A 7,132-nucleotide genomic window follows, 5' to 3' on the forward strand; every position below is an offset into this window, starting at 1 on the left:
TATCAAATGACATCCAGGATAATATAAACAGCCTTATCATTCCAACGGTTCGCATGTAGACATGCGGTAGCAGCTTTGATTACTAGCGTATCGATTACCAAAACGACTATATTATGTGCTTCATGCTTAATACGCACTCTAATTTGAGAAGAAGTTGGAAAAATTATATGGCCTCTAATTTGGGAAGGAGGAAGTACTATTTTACCGTCACATCAGAGAGGATATTAGAAACGCCATGTGTACCAAAACGCGCATGCACCCATTGCAACCCACAACAAGTACACGTCGCGCGAGCAAACACGGGCACGACACTTGACTATTCCACGCTGCGGTTGTGGTTGGGTTCGCCAGCCGATGACAACACAGGACAGCCCTCCATCCGTCGGTCGTACACGCTAATCGTACGTCCTGCCTCGCCCCCACACTGCGACAACGTGATGACTGGCGACTGGCGAGAGCCATGACAGATCCAACTCCCCACCGCACGCTCCGTACGCCCGTGCACGCATCTCGAGGCGTATCGTACCGCACGGGAGGCGCGCCGACCCAAACGGGGCCCCCCACGCGCCCTGCCACGCGGGGGCCACCCGCCAGGGGAGAGGGGAGCAGGAAAGGACAGATCGTCGAGACGAGGCAGGACCACAGGAGAGGCACACTGCACCCGGGCCGCAGGGCATCCGGGCCCGATGCCGCGCGGGCCCCGCACGCAGCAGCTCTACAGAAGCAGGGCACGAATCTTCAGGCGGCCGGTCGATGCCAGGCGGGCCCGCATACGCAGGAGCACGTCACGTGAGGCCACGCGGGTGGTTTAGGTGTTGGAGAATGGCTAGGCTACCGTTAGTACAAAATTTCTTCTATCGAAAATCATATAATTAGAAGATCATAAATCGTTATCATAAAACATGTGATGTAATGGAAGAAAAGTTGAAGTAGACCGATTCAACTTCATGCGCGTCCTCAACCATCTCCAAGCAACGTCGTGTGTTCCTCGATCAGCTCCGAGTAGCGTCGCATGTTCCTCAACCAGCTCCGAGCAGCAAAGCGTGTTCCTCGACCAGCTTCGAGCAGCGAAAGGAGGAGTGATAGATCATCTCGACCATAGCGACTGCGTAGAGTAAGTAGTCAATCATGTCGATCACTTCGTCGACCAGGCGCTCGCGCTCCTTGACCACCCTTAAGCGGGTGCGTCACACCCCTCGACCACAGAGCACGACCAACACCGCGATCTTCGCGCTAAGGAGATCAGCGCTGCAATAGCAGCAGCGTCTCTACGGTATCCATACGTACAGGGATGGAACATCGTACGCTGGTGTGCTAGTACCACACGCCCGACTAGGGTTTTGTAGGGAGCTCATGACAGAGGTGGCGGCCAGGGTTTTTGTTGGCAGCACTTGTGCACCCACGACACATGCCTACTCTTATATAGAGCACACTAATTGGCATTTAATAACATTAAAGCTCATTATGAATCTAAATCCTAATGGACTTTTAATCACATTAAATCTCATTCGCAGATCTAATTCGCATATGTGATCGCCTCTAGGGCAAATCACCAATAATCTTCCACTTACACTAGAGTCGATTCATGCAAGTTTTAAATCCCATCCCCTTAAGTATATGACCCGTTAGGTTCATGTGTAACAGCCGTAACTCGGAAACCCCTTTCTAAATTGTAAATCAATAGCGGTACCTAGCAGTACATAATAACTCCCGAATACACAAAAAAAACATATCAGTTGAACCTTGATATACTCACGCACCAATCCTTTTACCACACGATACCAATCAAGATCAAGGCGAGATTCATGCCACCCTTGTGATAGCTCGACCATTCACTCGATCAAATAGTGGATTCATCATGATTAACTATTTAATCATATTGGTATAGCCATGCACGTTCTCAATCCAACTACCTCGAGGGTCTAGAGATATCTCTTCTGTTATCTAGGAGCAGTAAATTCTATCTTGATCGCACACATCATGACATATTTCATAACATATCCGAAAGCAACATTTATAACTACCCAGTTATGCAGTAGCATTTGAAAACCCTTAAGTGTGTTACTACATATTCTGGAATCAAAGATGATCTCAGGTCAAAGGATTCCACAGGTACATCATTCGAGATAACAACTAATGGCACATCATAAATAACAATCCCAGCAGTATCTCAATGCGGGTCTATCCAACACTATGTTTATATTATTGATTTGATATCTCCATATCTATGATCCGTGAAATATGATCATTAATTAGTCAATATACTAATCTATAAATCATTATTGTCCCATATAATGATATGAGATCAGGAATCGTTTAGAATAATATCATAATAAAATAAAGAGTTTCACAGACAAGTAATATACTTGCTGATCAATGTAAATGATAATTATTCAAGTAACCAGATAAACAATTATCGAAAAGCGCATTAACATAGACTGAACATATTCTTTCACATACACTAGACTCAAACACGCAAGTATCTAATACCCATAGAGCCCAAGTATGCATCATGCTTGGACCGTGAGAGAGGCTTCATCAACAAATTTGCAATATTTTAACTCATGTGCAACTTGCATATCTTTATATCACCTCTATCAATGATCTCTCGATTGAGGTGATAGCGCCGTAGTATGTGGTTGGACTTCTGATGCAACATGGGTTCTTTGGCTTGCACAATGGCTCCACTATTATCATAATAGAGATCCATTGGATTAGAAGTACTAGGCATCACACCGAGCATAGAAACAAACTTTGTGATCCAAACAGCCTCCTTTGTAGCTTCAAAAGCTGTGATATACTCGACCTCCGTCGTAGAATCGGCCACCGTTTCTTGCTTGGACCTTTTCCAACTCATTGCTCCTCTATTGAGACAAAACACAAAACTTGATTGCGATCTCAAATCGTCCTTGTTAGTTTAGAAGGTAGCATTGGTGTAACCATTTACAACAAGCTCCTCCTCACCTCCAAAGACAAGAAACATATCCATAGTTCTTCTTAAGTACTTGAGGATATTCTTTACAGTTATCCAATGACCTTCACTCGGGTTTGATTGGTATCTACTCCTAACACTTAGAGCATAGGAAACATCTGGACGTGTACAAAGTATAGCATACATAATGAACCCGATAGCAAAAGCATATGGTATCGCACTCATCCTCTCGAGCTCATCAGTGGTCAAAGGACACTGACTCTTGCTGGGAGTGATGCCATGTGACATTGGTAAGAAATTCAAATCCTGTATATTGAACCTTATTAATACCTTGTCGATGTATGTACTTTGATTTAATTTGATCAGCCTTCTCGACTTATCTCTATAGATCTTTATGCCCAATATGTATGATTTCTCTCCTAGATCTTTCATTGAGAAACTCTTTCGCAACAAAGGTTTTTATAGCATCAAGCATTGGAATATCATTCCCGATCAACAATATGTCATCTACATATAAGACCAGAAACACAAGTACGCTCTCACTAGCCTTTTTGTAAACACAAGACTATTTTTCATTCTTAATAAAACCAAACCTTTTGACCACTTTATCAAAATGAAGATTCCAACTTCGAAAAGCTTATTTCAACCCATAGATGGACTTTTACAGTTTGTATATCTTCCTAGCATTTCTTGGATCGACAAAACCTTCAGGTTGTATCATGTACACATCCTTTCTTAGGTTTCTATTGAGGAAAGACGTTTTGGCATCCATTTGCCATATCTTATATTCATAATATATGATAATTGCTAGGATGATCTGGATAGACTTTAGCATTGCGATGGGCAAAAATGTTTTGTCATAATCAACTCCTTGAATTTACCTGAAACCTTTCACCACCAATCATGACTTATAGATATGAACATTTCCATCAATGTCTATCTTCTTCTTAAAAACTCATTTGCACTCAACTGTTTTAACACCATCTGGTGGATCAACCAAGTTCCAAACTTGATTATCATGCATGGATCTATCTCGAATCTCATAGCTCCAAGCTATCTCTTAGAGTCCGGTCCCACCACTGCTTCTGAGTAGGTCTTAGTTTCATCATTGTCCAACAATAATATATCGCGCTGCTTTGTGGTTAGGAACATAAACCTCTCAGGTGCGCAACTGGCCCTTTCCAACCGACGTGTGTTTGATGTCTCCACAACATGTTCTGCAACATCCAGTTGTGGTTCAGTAGGAGCTGAAACGTTTTCTGATGGTTCCCGAATCTCTTTGAGTTTCACCGTGCTCCCACTAATGTTCCTCGAGAGAAACTCTTTCTCCAAAAAGACACCATTCCGGACGATAAACACTTTGCCTTCTTTCCGATTATAGAGATAATGTCCTTTGGTTTTCCTAGGGTAGCCCACAAAGAAGCACTTATCAGATTTAGGAGTGAACTTATTAGACATCAAACGTTTTACATAGGCCTCACAACACCATATCTTAAGGAAAGACAATCCGAGAAGCTTTTCGGTCCATATCTCATATGGTGTCTTCTCTACAGCTTTAGATGAAACTCTATTTAAAGTGAACATAGCAATTTCTAGAGCGTATCCCCAGAAGGATAATGGAAGATCAGATTGGCTCATCATGGACCGGACCATGTCTAGCAAAGTTCGTTTCCTCCGTTCGGACACCCCATTCCATTGAAGCGTACCCGACAAAGTCAATTGTGGAACAATTCCACATTGCTTTAGATGATCACCAAACTCATGGCTTAAATATTCACCTCCACAATCAGATCGCAAAAAATTAATTATCTTCCCAAGTTGATTTTGTAATTAATTCTGAAACTCTTTGAACTTGTCGAATGACTCAGATTTGTGCCTCATTAGGTAGATGTAATTATATCTGCTAGAGTCATCGGTAAAAGTATTGAAGTACTGAAAACCACCTCTAACAATATAACTCATTGGTCCATATACATCCATATGTACAAATGCCCAACCTCTCTCAACGAATGAAAGGTGTCTTAGTCATCTTGCCAAGTAAACTAGATTCACATGTACCAATTGATTCAAAATCAAATGAATCAAGAAGACCATCTTTATGGAGCCTCTGTATGTGCTTCTCATTTAAATGACCTGAGCGACAATCCGAAATAAAAGTGGGATTCAAATCATTAAGCTGAGGCTTCTTCATATTAATGTTATAGATAGGGACATCCTCAAGATCTAGAATATATAATCTATTCACCAATGGACAATTAACATAGAGCATATTATTCAAATAAATCGAACAACACTTGTTCTTTATTATGAATTCATATCCATCTTCTTCCAAACATGAAGAAAAGATAATGTTTTTGCCCAAGACAGGAATGTAATAACAATTATTTAATTCCAAGACTACTCCTGAGGGTAGCAATAAGGAATAAACACTGACAACCAACGCAACAATTTTTGCACCATTGCCGACACAAGCATCCATCTTGCCTCTCGCACACTTCCTAGTTCTTTTTAGTCCCTGCAATGATTTGCAAGTATGAATCATCGATCCGGTATCAAATACCTATGAATCATTAGGATGAGTAGCAAGATTAATTTCAATAACATTTATACCTGAAGTGAAAGTCTTACTTCCCTTCTTCTTCTTGAGTTCTTCCAAGTATAGCTTGCAATTCCTCCGCTAATTGCTTTGAGCTCGAGATCTCATGTAAAGCTTTAGCCTTGGCCTTACGCATTCTCTTCTTGCTATCCTTCCAAACTATCATCACATGACTAGAGCTTTTCTTAATACTTTCTCAGCAGTCTTAAGCATTCCATGCATTTCTCCATGCTACTCATATGAAAATTCAAAATGAACGACTCAAAGCTCGCAAGGAGCGATTGGAGAATCACATCCATAACCATCTCAGGGCTAAGGGGAAAACCAAGTTTTTTCAGGCTCTCAATGTAACCAAATATCTTGATCACATGAGGACTAACTGGAGTACCTTCAGTCAACCAACACGCAAACAAGGACTTGGAGGTGTTGAACCTCTCAGCCCTAGCTTGGTTCTCAAACGTGCCTCGGAGTCACATAATCATATCGTGAGCATTCGCGTTCTTATATTTCTTCTGAAGCTCAGAGGACATAGTGGCAAGGATGAGACAACTAATATCGAGTAAATCGTTGGTGTGCTTCTCGTAAGCCCTCCGATCAACGAAAGATGTATTATCAGCTGGTTCATCAGAATAGAGAACCTCTAGAACATACTCATTTTTCTCTTGTTTGAAAACAATTCTCAGATTTCTATACCAATCAATAAAGTTGATTCCAGATAGCTTTTGTTTTTCAAGAATCAAACATAAATTAAAACTGGAATTGACGTTAACAGTAGGTGCCATGATCTACAATAGAAATAAATATGCAAAGTTCAGCACCATGTTTATGTAAACCTTTCATTAAACAATTTAACAAAAGATACTCCCACTATATGTTTTAAAACTGTTTCCCTCTAATGACATATAGTAGGACAAGATCCATATTCAACTAAGTTCTAGTGAGCTTTGACATCACGACTAGAAACCTAGTGACATAGATAAGCAACACCTTGCTAATCATATCTCTATGTGACTCTTGTTTGTTGAGTGGCATCAAATGCTCTGGCGCCCAACTCTATGCCCCAAAGCCTAAAACTATTTTGATAATTTTGTTAAGTAAACCAACACTATGTGTGTGGATGTCCGACATCTATCCTAACCGGTTAAGATAAAAGATGACACCTTGCTTTAGCAAATCTACCAAACAATGATCAAAACCTACGTAGGTGCAGCTATTAGAAGGGCACTAAATACACTTAATTTTTCCGAGGGATACTACTCTATCATGAAAAACATATCCACCGCATATATAACATGAAAGAATAGTATGAAAGAAACATAAAAACATCACATATAATTATATTAACTGTGACATAATATAGCCCCTTCACATGGTGATCTCTATCGCCACGGTTCCAATCTTCTGGGTCATCATACTTGAAGTCTCCATAATCATATACTAGTCTACTACATCTAATAACACTAGAAAAATTACATAAGAAAATAAAGTATCACAAGTTGACATGTAGCGCGTTATAAACAATAACATGGTAGTCCTTGGTTGCAATTAACCATGACACACAGGTCATAAAAATTACACACATGCATCACATACATAATAAGGTC

The sequence above is a fragment of the Phragmites australis genome, chromosome 19 (genome assembly GCF_958298935.1).
Source record: "Phragmites australis chromosome 19, lpPhrAust1.1, whole genome shotgun sequence".
NCBI lineage: Eukaryota > Viridiplantae > Streptophyta > Magnoliopsida > Poales > Poaceae > Phragmites > Phragmites australis.